Source organism: Lygodium microphyllum, chromosome 9, assembly GCF_053477565.2.
Source record: "Lygodium microphyllum isolate KBCC chromosome 9, Lygodium_microphyllum_v1.1.10, whole genome shotgun sequence".
Taxonomy (NCBI): Eukaryota; Viridiplantae; Streptophyta; class Polypodiopsida; order Schizaeales; family Lygodiaceae; genus Lygodium; species Lygodium microphyllum.
Window position 1 is genome coordinate 151,424,910 of NC_141143.1, and position 14,234 is coordinate 151,439,143.

At 40.0% G+C, this 14,234-nt stretch overlaps 1 pseudogene; it reads left to right on the forward strand.

Annotated features, from left to right (window-relative positions):
• Positions 1 to 5,428: 5,428 nt before the first annotated feature.
• LOC148031720 (homologous-pairing protein 2 homolog pseudogene) lies at positions 5,429 to 5,944 on the forward strand (annotated as a pseudogene).
• Positions 5,945 to 14,234: the final 8,290 nt, after the last annotated feature.

Below are 14,234 nucleotides of genomic sequence, written 5' to 3' on the forward strand. Positions count from 1 at the left end.
CTTTGAAGATTATTCCTAGTCTATGTGATGATTTAAAGTCACATTGATAAAATTTTGTGTAAATCTCAATCTTCTTGTAAAAGGATAGACACTGCCCGAGAGTTCTCGTGGTAAGACCTCCTACTAAGATGACTGAAGTGGAATAGATAGCAAAGTTTAATGGTGAAGGCTTTCATGCCTAGAAGGAGAAGACCATGTATCACCTTATGCAAAAGGACTTGTGGGACTCGTTTGAAGATGATGCAAATAGCAAGAAGGAAAATGATGAAGACGGGTTCGTTGAAGAAGACCAACTCAAAACCAAAGAATGAAAGAAGATGAATAACAAGGCACTAGGCATCATTGCCTGGGAGCTAAGTGATGATGTGCTACATCATATCTCTAAGCATTAGAGATGCTAGAACTGCTTGGGAGGAACTTGACAAGATGTTTGGTACCCAAGAAAAGAATTCAAAGGTAAAATTACTCATGCAGTTTTATAAACTAGATATCAAAGACAATGCTTCTATGACCACACACATTAACAAGTTCAATAGCCTAAAAACCCAGCTTGCAACTCTTAAGAAGAATATTGATGAAGATGAAGCAATAGCTATATTGCTTGCAAGTGTAAATAAGGATCCATATGAGAACCTTGTGTCCACCCTAAGTAATGTTCCCAATCTGTCACTCAAAGACATTGAGCACTCGCTGCTTGATTGTCAGAGAGAGAACCAGGGAGAGAGAAGACTGCAGAGGAGAGAGAAAGATTGCAGGAAGAGAGAGAATAAGAGTGACGAGGAGAGAGAAAGACTAGATTTAGAGAGAGAAAGACAAGAAAGAAGGGAAAGCCATAGAAGCTGTGAGCAAGAAGGGAGAGAAAGTCTGTAATTGTATTAATGTGTCAAAAAGATATGTAAAATTACATGTCCTCTCCTTTTATACCAATGTCAGTGTGACATGGCATAATATCAATGTTATTTACACTAATTCCTTATTCTCATCTTCTTACAATCCATCCCCACTCAAAATGAAGGTTTTTGTCCTCAAAAACAAATATTGGACTTATTGGTATAGCCAAGTGGGAGGGCTGCAGAGTACTACTCTGTACAGCATTACAAGTGGTAAAGGAAAAGATTACCTAATACTCAATAGTAGTACTAATCTATACAAAAAAAATCAAAATTAGCCTGTAGCCACCCGGATCAAAAGGAAAAGTTGTATCATTGCCATGCATTGGATCAACTTTCATAAGATCGAAATCAAATACTGCTGGAAGCATGATCATCATGATGGTACTCACTAACGAAGTCACCATTGCATGATGATTATCCAAATCCACATGCTGTCCATAATCTGCCTTCTTGACCTGAACTTCTTGTTGTGGACTCATACCAAAATGGTCTTCAACAAGATGTTCTCCATCATTTGCATCATAATATTCAAATACCAAGAATACTTTGGCAGACTTTGCCCTACATGTGGCTTGGTGATTACAAGATAGTGGCTTAACACAATGATAGCATAAGCCTGCAGCATGCAGTTCCCGTATTGTATCACTAGTAAGGTGTCTAACACGTTTAGCCTTAGATAGCAATTTACACACCTGCTCATCACCATTGGTCAGCTCTATAATAGTTTTGACATGCTGCTCATAGTCATCTTGTTGCTCATGTATAACAGATGGCTGTCCATGCTCATCATGTACAACAGATGGCTGTCCATGCTCATGACCATATTGCTCATGCTGTCCATACTGCATATGGTGATAATAGCCCTGTTGCACATTAGACGGACAGTTTGGTTGAGCATATGCATTTGCTTCCACTAATGTTTGCTGCTCACATACATAAGCATGTTGCCTTTGATCATTGATCCCACTACATTGGTCATAATCACTTGCTTGCTGTTGATCAAAGCTAGAAGTGTACTAATGATAAGCATAACCATTTCTGTCACATCCATAAGAACTGGGCTGGTCAACCAAGAGAGCTTCACAAGTATAATCATAACTATTTTGCTGAAGAGATGGATGCTCATAAGCATAAGCATGTTGACCATAATAACCATTCTGCTGCCAAGGTTCAATGGAATGATACTCTTCATTATGATATGGTACATCATATTTATAAGCATTAACATGCTATCCAGATGTACTTGCATACTGCTCATATTCATTTACATGTTGTTGCTGTTCATATTCATAAGATGCATGTAGGCCATAGTGTGTACCATCAGCATATACATGTTGTCCATAAGCATAATCATTTGATTCAGGTCTTGCTGTTTTTTCCATAACTGCCTTTATAAGAGCAATACACTGATCAGCCAAAACTCCAAGTTTGTCAATTCTAGCTTGTGTTTGAAGCCAACCTTGTCCAAGTTTGTCAATATTAGCCTGTGTTTGAAGCCAACCTTGTTCACTAGAGCTGGAGCTATTGTTCTCAGCTGCCATTGCAGTCAAGTTGAAGAGATATGTTGTTCCTTGAAAAATATAAGTCCAAATAAGGTGTATGATAGCTTGACTCGAAGGTTAGGATGTCTAGTATCAAGTAGAAATCCAAGTTTGAATTTAGGAGTAACAATACCCCTCTCTGTTTAAGAATTTCCAGAACTGTCCACAGTGAACTGTCGGTACCAAATAGGCTCTAGCTCGAGAAATATGTGTCCAAAAGAGACGTTTGATGGCTCCACTTGAAGCTTATGATGTCTAGTATTGCTTCTAGTTGTTCCTTTGTTGTTAGAATGATGCTACTAATTTTTGTAGCAACTTTTCCAAATCTGTCCCTGTTTGGACTGCACCCTGTTTAGCACTGTAATGACCCTATTTTGCCTCGTAATCATTACCTTTCATCTAGGGAAAGTTGTAAGGCACTTAAGATCAGTAAGAACACTGATTAGACATGCACAAACCCTGCAAATACATCCTTGATACATCCAAGAAGTGCTCTACAAATAGCCCAACTGATCCTTACTACATACTCTCAACCATTTGATCAAGCAAAACCCATAAGCATTGAGAACTCCAATAGTTGTTTCAAAATGGAGCTAACCAAGAAACAAACTCCAATATAGCTTGAGTTGGTTGCAAGCTTTAAAGTACCCAATGAATTGAATCATACCAAGTAGATTCAAAGGTGAGAAGATACCCAATTACTTGAGCTTGCTTGATGAACTCCTCAAAGCCAATCTTGTAGTAAACAAGAATAGCACGGCTTGCTGCAGCTGTGAATGGAGACCTGAAGCAGTTGTTTGGGGCATCACAACTAGAAGAGACCCTTCTTACATATCTTGCCAAGGGAGCATTTTTTATGCTGGAGGATCCTGAACTAGTTGGACTACTTGTAGAATTCCGAGAAGGATTAGAGGAACTTCAAAGCAAGATTGAACCCCTTCTAAACAAAGCTAAAGCAGGAAATCTTGTGACCAAGGAGGGTCTCCAATTTCTAGAGACAAAACATATGCTGCTTTTGTGTTATTGTCAGTCCATACTGTTCTACTCAATCATGAAGTCAGAGAGATGATCTGTTCAAAATCATCCTGTGATTGCTCGGCTTGTGGAAATTCGCCTTCTTATACAGAAGATTCAACCAGTTGAGCAAAAGCTCTAGGATCAGATGGATAAACTGTTGCGTGTTTCAACAGGACCTCCCATGTCCAAGGAAATTGAGAAATCTATTTACAGCAGTGATAATGTGAAAGCAAGTAAACAGGCTAATGTAAAGTTAGCTGTCAAGCCAGTTTCCAAGCAAACTACCTTGATGGAAGGAGCTACAGTACAAATTTAGCTTTCAAGGTGCTTCTGCAGCAACAAGGCTCTGACAGAGTGAACCCTTTGTTCATGTTGACCTGATTCTGAAAGGCAATGCCTCACAGGCCTACTACTTTGGAAACTCCATATGTGGACTCTCTACATCGCCTTCTTGTCACCCGATCTGTGTACATGCAGGGCACCCAATTTGAACCTGTAGTTCAAGAGGATGCACATTCTTCTGCAGGATTGGGCACTTCCACAACTATTCATCGAGCATGTTCTGGCCTTGCTATGCTATCATCTAATGCGGAATCCATGGAGAGCCTCCAATGCTACATTGTCCATTCATCCTCCAAACAAACTGGAGATTCTTGCAGAAAGTGAGTCTGCCGACTATTCACTTGATGCAAGTGGTTTGCCAGGCCAATCTATCAGTTCACTGCAAATTGGGTCTTATAAAAAAAAAGCATCAGGCTTTCTGGCAGGAAAGGCTTCATGGATTGAGGCATCAAACCCAGAACAAGAGCATGGCAGTCTTGCTGAAACAGAAACCAGCAAGAAGTATTTTGAGTTTCCCTACAGAGATTTGCCTTCCATTACAGAAGCAGAACCTGTTATTGAGGTTGTCTCCATGGATAAGCTTCTAACAGAGGACCCTTCAAGGGAAAGAGACAGAGAAATATCCTTGGTTGTTGCAGAGGATTTGGATGTGTTCAAAACTACATTGAGGGATAATGTAGAAAGTCTTGTTAATACATTTGTAGGTGATGAACACATCAACAAACAAGTGCATGCTAAGTTTCCTGACAGAGATTTGCCTTCTGGTTCAGAAATAGAAACAGTTGCCAAGGTTGTCTCCATGGATGTGCCTCAAATGGAGGACCCTTCGAAGGAGAAACACAGAGAACATCCCTGGATCTGCAGAGGATGGTTCCTTGATGGTCAAACCAGAGAGAATGCTGCGCCCTCGCTCTGTTTCAGGGAAAGAATCATGGAACAGAAGCAGTTTGCTCTCCTAGTGATGAGAAATACTCATCATGGCTTGGCTGGATGCAAGGTCTCAATGACATGGGTAGAAGTTGGATGGAGAAGAGGCTGAAGGAAGAAGGGCTTGCTTTGTCTGATCCTGCTAACAGAGACACACTGCTGGCTCTCCTTCAAGCCTCATTTCCTGAGTTTGCTGCTACCTTTGCAGAGAGCAGGAGTATTGATTATCTTGATGAGCTTGGATATGATGGATATGGTGGCTTGGAGCTAAGGCCAGAGTCTGGAACTACCGTGGTTGCGCCGAACGAGCCCTCTGAAGGAGAAGACGAATATGAGGATGAGGTAGAGATAGCCAAGGCTTGCAAGAGAAGGTCATGGAGGAAGGACGTGCACAGCAAGAGGAGGAGGATGAGAGGGAGGCGGAATATCAAGCGGCGGCATCATCCAATTTGCTTGAACTGTGATGCCATCCTGTTCGAGTTTTTCATCTGGCTTGTCAGGAACGACGACCCTTCTCTGTGCGATCTCAACCTCAACGACCTCATGGAGTTCTGTCAGGTGCTGATCTGTGTCATCACTCGACTCAGGCTCATCATTTTTCGGTGAATGTATGCGCCAGGTGACAGCATGGAGGTCTTGCAATATGGCCCTGAGATTGATCGATGGATTGATTGATTTGTCATCTGTGATTCTGAACAGGGCGCGGTTATGTCTTCCAAAGCAGAAAGCACAGAGGGTATAATCTTGAACTATCCCAACGAGCACGATCGGCCTTTAAATGTACAGAATGTCGCAGACGTGCTTCAAAAGTACGGGATTAAGAAGGCCACACTTGAGAAGGTGTTGGATACCTTGGCTGATTCTGGTAAGGTCTCATTCAAAGAGTATGGAAAGCAGAAGATCTATCTTGCCAGGCAGGACCAGTTTCAAATCCCGAGTCCTCAAGAATTACAAGACTTGCAAGCTGGCAACGAGAAGCTTCAGAAAGAACTCGAGGCCGAGAAGTCTGCACTTGCGGCTTTAGAGGCGGAGCTTCGCGACTTGGAATCCAATCTTACCATGGAACAGATAAAAGAAAGGCAGCAAAAGCTCCAAGATGAGGTTGCAACAATGGAAGATAAGCTGTGCAAGCTTTGCGAGGGAGCCGTTCTTATGGACGCTAAAGAGCGGAAGAAGGTGGAGGCTACTTTTAGTAAGATGGTGAAGAAATGGAGGAAGATGTGATAGGACAGTGATTTTGCTCTCTCTTCACCAAAATACCTCCAGCCATAGTTGTGTAAACTCCCAAAAAAAAACTGCCATTAATGCTCCTGCATGCAGTCCTTGTGGTCCAGAGATGTTGTGTAAACTCCCAAGAAAGCTGCCATTAACGCTCCTGCATGCAGTCCTTGTGGTCCAGAGATGCTTTGGAAACTCCCCTACTGCTCCCCGTACTTGTGTACCTGTGACTCAAAATTCCATGTAACTAGAAAGTTGTAACTAGGTAAAAATGAGGGACTAACTGGGACCAAGAACCTAGGCTCTGATACCACTTGTCAGAGAGAGAACCAGGGAGAGAGAAAGAGGAGAGAGAAGACTGCAGAGGAGAGAGAAAGACTGCAGGAAGAGAGAGAATAAGAGTGACGAGGAGAGAGAAAGACTAGATTTAGAGAGAGAAAGATAAGAAAGAAGGGAAAGCCATAGAAGATGTGAGCAAGAAGGGAGAGAAAGTTTGTAATTGTATTAATGTGTCAAAAAGATATGTAAAATTACATGTCCTCTCCTTTTATACCAATGTCAGTGTGACATGGCATAATATCAATGTTATTTACACTAATTCCTTATTCTCATCTTCTTACGTTGATGGGGAAAGCAAATTTAAAAGCAAAGATGTAAAAGAGGCCAGCTCAAGGGAAAATCTCCTATACACCAAAGGAGCTACTGGACCCAAATGAAGAGGTCGAGGATTCAACACCGACAACAAAAGTTGGATGACATGTCATTATTGTGGTAAGACTAGCCATATTGCCAATGAACGTTTTCACAAGAAAAGAGCACAGCAGATGTAGAATGACCACCACCAAAGTCAATTCACGAATGAAGAAGAAGAAGAAGATGCTTTCACTACCATCAATAACTCTGACATATTGTTCTAAGGAATGTATTCCCATAGTGGATTTGCTTTGTAAAAACCCTTGCCAAAGATGTAAAGTCTCAAGCTTTAACTTGACTAGGCTGCCTATGAGCTAGTTTCCTGGGCCATGTTATCATGTAGGGGGGCAAAAGCCAGCAAGTGTAGGGACTCGTCATTTGAGGGGGGGTGTTGAGAAATATAAAAATGATGTATGCTCCAGGAAGAGCTATAGTGAATCCCATATGCATATGAGGAGAGTAGAATAACCAAACTTCTATAAAGCATTGCACTTGACTATCACTTTCATATGGAATGAATACAATGTCATGATACTTTGTACTTCCAGTTAAGTGTCTTGAGTTTGTCAGTCCTACACAAAATTGTGTTTATGAGTCCAAGTTGCCATCTTGGAACCTAATTCACTTGTGTAACAGTTTGTCTCTACTTGTTTATGTCATCATGAGTTTGGTCCTCATCTTCCACATGCCATAGCATTTGCCATGCTCTAGATCCATGATTTGTAACCTCTCTCTCTCTCTCTCTCTCTCTCTCTCTCTCTCTCTCTCTCTAGCATCCAAGAAGAACAAGGGAAAGACTACCATAAAGGCTTAAAGATAAGGCTTTATATCCTTTGATTAATGATAATAGCCCCTCCTTCCTCTTCAACATTATTTTCGTTTTGAAGTTTCCTCTCTCTCTTTTCCTCTATTGTTTGATGAGTGTGTGTCTGGAGGGTAGGGTAGTAGCATAATTGTAATTGGGTCCTCTATCTCTCTACATTGCTCTCCACATTGCCCATGATTAGCCACATGCATGGTGATGGGAAAAATAGTATCAGTCATTAGACTGAGGAGGCAACATTGGTTTGAGGTTGTAAGGGGTGTTGCTGTAGGCGAGGAGGGTGGTGCTCATGGATAGTGGCGACATCAACTACAATTGCAACTCAACTTTAAAAAAAAAAAAAGAAATTTTCATAACCTTTAAAGTCCCCCCTCTATTAGTATGGGTTCACACGCAAAGGGGGAGGGGCCCAATATATATCCTCTCCCCCCTAGAGGGAATCGAGATGTCCTCATCTTGAGAAGAAATTAGGGACTCTTATTTTCTAGCATAAGTTGCTCATTGATAACTTTTTATTTCACTCTAATACCACATGTAGCATGCTTGATTGAGGACCCCTCAGCTACATGATTTAGTGCTCTACCAAGAGACTTTTCCTAAGTGACACCACTTGATACTCCTTAGAATAACACGATGTTTGTTTTCTAGGCTCTCTTGAGTCCACTTCATGATAAAAGGTTCTTGCTATAACTCATAAGGATCAACCTAAATCCAGGTTTCTAATTGAACACTAAGGTCACCTAATAGCTAAATAGTGCTAGTCCTTGATTCATTGCATTCACAAGTCAACTCAAACCAAAGTAGACCAATTTTGCACTTGGTTCATAGGGAGCGATAAATGTTTACCCCTCTACTTGTAGGGTATAGTCTCAACTATGGTCCCCTAAAACCTCAGTGACCGAGATCGAAGACATACCAAGTAGTGAAGCATTTGGCCCTTTCCTAATTCCATTGCCTTGAAAGAAAACTCTCGGCTTATTGAGACCACCCATCCATAGGATGGACCCATTGGGGGCTCCACCCTCTTGGTTTCTTTGAGGGTGTATCTTAGTTATTTAATTATCCTAACATCTTTATGTTTGACATGCAAATTTTTCCTCCTTCTTTAACCATTAACACTGGTTCCTTCACATAATTTATTGTCATAGACACAAAGACAATGTCAAACAATCCTTTTAAAGCATATGAAAAATAAGGTCTTTATTCTGCACCTTCTCCAAGATGCAATGCTACCCTAATATTTCCATCCCTTAATTTGGGGCTCTATCCAAATCTCCCCTTATCTAGCTTTAGGGTCTTCCAAGAAGTCCATTCTGGGATTGTAGGGATTAAGTCGATCCTCAAAGGGCTGGTCCTAATCTCTAGCATAGTCAAACCAACCCCTTGGTGAAAGGCTTCTGCCACTAACCTTAGGGGAGATTTAATGCACAAGTATAAATTTGTCCATGAGGGTATGAGAGCTTTTGTACAAATACATAACGATGACAAATAGCTTATCATCATCAACAACTAGAAAAATATTTATTTTTCCATAATATCAATCAACAATCATATTGAGTATTCTATAAGAGTCAACTAACTTATCTTTAGCTAGGAAGCCAATTCTTTCCCAAAGCATCAAGTCCTATCCTAAAACCAATTCAACGTCCCAACAATATCCTTTGGATACTTGACAAAAAGGTACAATCCACAGCTTATTCTTTTTTGGGGTGCATTTACATAAAGTTCCTTGTCAAGTAAATCATACTATTTAAGCAAATGATACTACTAATTGTACTACTCTAATATTTGCTTCTACCAAATTGTAGCTTATCTTTAGCTACTAGATCACTTGTCCTTCTATAGAAAAAAGACAGTTCAAATTTATAAAGGGTGCCTAGAAAGCTTGTGATGCGGTTAGACTAGTCATCACAGTCACAGTCATGTGCTTTGAGTTAGAAAGGCTTTTCTTGGGTGCCATATTACCTCTTGTTTGAAGGTCGAGCTTCTCATATAGAGTCCCCTATTTGATCTTCACTTACTAGATCTTGAACTCATCTTGAACAATCAACTTGATCTTGTTTTTGAGAGGTGATTAATAAGCTTTGTGACAATAGCTGCACAAGAATAGGATACTTACAGGTTACAGCCAAAACCTTTGTGAAGTTGACTAGAGGGAGCCTAAGTAACAAACCATATGTTATTCTAAGGAGTACTAGGTGGTGTTGCTTAGAAAAAGTCTCTTGATGCATCAATAAATTGTGGCTCCCCCCTTTGTGTGTGAACCCACGCTAATGGAGGGGGGACTTTAAAGGTTATGCACCTTTAATCTTTTCTAAAGGAAAAAAAGGGAAATTGAATCATAGTTGTAGCTGACGTCGCCACCATTCACGAGCACCATGCTCCTTCCTAGTAACCTCGAATCAATGTTGCCTCAGTTCGATGTGATTCATACTCTTTTCCTTATCACCATGTAGGTGGGTTGATCATGGTGGGTAGCCTTAAAAGCCACACACACACACACACACACACACACACACACACACACACACACACACACACACACACACACACACACACACACGCACGCACGCACGCACGCACGCACGCACGCACGCACGCACGCACATGCACGCACGCACGCAGGCACGCATGCACGCACGCACGCCCGCACGCGCGCGCACACACACACACACACACACACACACACACACACACACACACACACACACACACACACACACACACACACACACACACACACACACACACACACACACACACACACACACACACACACACACACACACACACACACACACACACACACACACACACACACACACACACACACACACACACACACACACACACACACACACACACACACACACACACACACACACACACACACTTGAAAATCGTCTCCATATAATGTTTGTCTATTTGTGCCTTTGAGATTTGCTTCTACTTGTCAATCACTTCCTCCATGGCTTACCACGCATGAGGACCATCACCTAATTTCATGGTTCCAATTTGTGTCGACAATATGCAATCCAAGAGCCAATAAATGATAGAACTATGCTATTACCCCTCAATGCTTGTCAATTTAGAAATCACTAGTGTTGATTAGAGAGATGGAAAATAAACTTGTCAAATCTATGCCCCAAAATACCACATTAAGTCATCTTCATAACAAGGAGCAAAAACATGCCTATCAAAGAGCACTAGTTTTGGAGCAAATACAAAATCCAAGTGCCAACATATCTATGAGCAAGGTCTAAAGCACTAGTAAGTAGGTAGGTCTTCCATTAGTAGTACCTACAGCATTGGCTTAGTTTACACTAGCACTAAATTTAGGTCTGGAGCAACATGTCTAGAGCAGGAGCAATATAGGCGCTAATTGAACCAACACTAGCATTAAGTCTAGAGTTAATAATAGTATAGTCAGCCACTCAATCCATTTCTTTCGTAAGAGAAATAGGTCTAGAGTATGAGCAATATAGATGCTGACTATACTATTATTAACTCCAAACTTAATGGTAATGATGGTTCAATTAGCACCTACACTAGCATTAGGTCTAAAGTTAATAATAATATAGTCATCCACTAAATCCCTTTCTTTTGTAAGGGTAAAAGTAATAGGTCTAGAGCAAGAGCAAGATGCTAATCATCATGAGCACAAACGTGATGTCCCATGACTCAGGCACCACTCTCCCATTTAGCTTGGTAACAAAGTGCTTGATACACACATTTTCCCACAAAAAGTATGTTCATCCAAACTCTTACAAAGATATATTCATAATGTCCATTATATTGTCAAAGAAGGTCCTAGAAGATGACCACAACCCCTCTTTGAGATATGATGATATCCAAAGCTTCAAGCATCAAGCTCATGACTATATGAATGCCTACTCATGACTATGTGAATGATGAAAGAAACTTTATTTGCAAGGATGCTTGTGAGTTTTTCTTCTTCAATTGTCCTTGCAATTGTCCCTATAATAGAATCAAGTTAATGTGTGGTTTTAACAGGAGAGTAGGAAGAGATTACCTTGCAATTGTCCCTACAATGTGAGACTTGCAAGCCCTATCAATTGTCCCCACAATTCAACACTTGCAAGCCTTGTCAATTGTCTTGAGTGCTAAGTATTATCAATGGTAACTAAAGGAGTAGAAATAAAAGAGTCATCACCTCCATGGAATATTTTTTGTTCTTGCCTATGAGCTTTGCTCTTGCCTATTAGTAACTAATTCTTCCATGCCTTACCATGCATGAGATGATCAAAGAGATCGAGCAGTGGAAGCATATTGGCATGGAAGGAAACAATGGATGACGTAGCATACACCTAGCCTGAGTCTTCTAGCAGTGCAATGACAGTTTGAGATTAAGGTTGCAGATCAGTGCCATGTGTCCACGTTCATAGCTTCCATCCTTCCAAGTCAAAGATATTTTGTTTACCTTCTAAAACACAAATGTCCCCACTACTAATTTATTTAATAAGCTAGAAACCTTAAAAGCATTGCTCAAATGGTTCATGGTAAACATATTTCATGGCCTTTCCACATATAATCATGGTAGGTTTAGGATTTATGATCCCACGCTTGTAATGAATTATCCCTGCTTTGGTCTATTGGTCACTTTCTCATGGATTTCCTTGGATGACATGATATAAGACAACTAGCACAGGAAGCATATTTCCACAGAGGGAAACATTGGTTGCTATAGGATGAACCTAGTCTAGGTCTACTCACATTATGCTCAAATAGTCTAAGAGTAAGGTTGAGAAATAGTAACTATAGCTCTTGTTGAGGAGGAGCCCGAAGAGGAACACCAAGAAAATAGGGATTCTACTACAAGAAAATCTATCTTGTATCATCAAAAAATATCTTTTTCATATTTGGTATGTTCACAACAAGGAAAAGAACACCAGAAACAAGAAATCTTCACGCAACTTCATAGAAACAATTCCCCCACGGCTTTAACTTGAACCAAATTGATTATGCTCTTCATATTCTTCATAGAATTCATCAAGAAACCACAAATACACAAGAGAATACAACACTTTGAAATGATCACATATTATTATTCTTCAAATGTTCCATAGCTTTCTTTCACAATCTCTCACTCATAGATACATTATTTTGCATAAAGGCTATCCCTCACTCTCTATTTCTTTCATACATGCTCTTTCTCAATTGTACAATTAGAAAATCAAGAATAATCACTCATAACCGCTATTAGACATCATACATAATCCATAAAAAATCAACCATTCAGTCCTAAAAAACAACAAAAATCAACCAAAAAATCAAATCATTTCAACCCTCAACATATCCCCACATTTAATCAGGGAGCATCCTTGTGACCTAGGAAAAAGAGAATATAAGTTCAAAGCATAGCGCATCTCGGTCTTCTTTAGCATCTTCAAAAAAACCATCCAAACATGACCCTAACTCATAACCTGTATCTAATAAAGAATACAATAAAAGGAAAACACCTTTATCCATTATCTCAACTTTAAAAACATGACAAACTATTAAAAGATATAAGAGGTTTGTTATCTTCCGCCATAAACATCCATCTCGTGAATAAAATATCGAACCACCATTATTCATCTTCTCAATCAACTTCATATTCATCTTTAACTCCATGCAAGAGGGATAAAATACCATATATACACCATAAAATAAATACACTACTCACATGGACACAAGACAATGTAGTCTAAATGGCACATGCTCCCAAAAATTGAAGAGCAAGGAGAAAGATTTTCATTAAAAAGGATCAATACATCCAAGAGAGCGTCAACAAGCTATGTAGGATGCATATTGTAATAAAGCAATTTTCATGTTGCTTTAATTAGGAAATTAGTCTATTTTGGACTGGAGTATAAAAGGCAAGAGGGTGCCAATATAAATCATATTTGAATCGTTTTACATATCTCCACTTCTTGGAACGTGAAGGTATTTCCTTCCCCACCATTGTAAGGGGTGAGTTCCTTGTAGCAGCCTTCATCAATTGGTTCTCAAGCTTCCATGGCTTCAACATTTCTTGTAGTTCTTGGTTGTGAGACATCTTGAATTAAGAAATGGCAAGCTATGGTTTCCAACATTTCTTGTTAATTCAGCATTTCCTATTAGTTCTGTGTTAATTTTCATTTAAAAAAAGTGAAAAACAATAGATATCTCACGTTACTGCATTGACTGTAACAAACTATTTGATACCCTATCCTCTTGTAGTAAGTCCACACAATAATGCTCGATTGAAACTAGCGAAAACATGTGCAATGTAGTTTTGATATGTGTGCACAATGGAAGTGATATATTAGGATATAATATCAAATCATGCACATAAAAGTTAGAGATACATGAATGTATATATGCATGTGGGATAACAATGTGATATTCTTTTCATCCTGATATTAATAGCTAAAAGTGTTTAAGATAATTTTGTATAAAAGTAGAGTTGGAAGCATGAGAGTGTGCACAAGAGGGAGAGAGAGAGCTCAAGTATAAGAATAAGATCTTGCTTAGTAAGTTGTTCAAAGGTATAACTAGTACACTCTCCTCAACTACGAGAGTGACCTTTAGGCAGTTTATATAGCCTCTAGAGAAGTTAGGGTTAGGGTTTTCCCTAGCTCCCTTGTTCTCCAGTTCATTTACACCTAGTTACCCTTATCCTCTCCAGTATAAGGAGAGTTCACATGCTTACTTCTCAACACCCCCCCCTCAATGCCAGGTGGAATTGGACAAAGCATGATAGGATGCCCCCCCTTAATCCACAATGAGTTGCCTTTA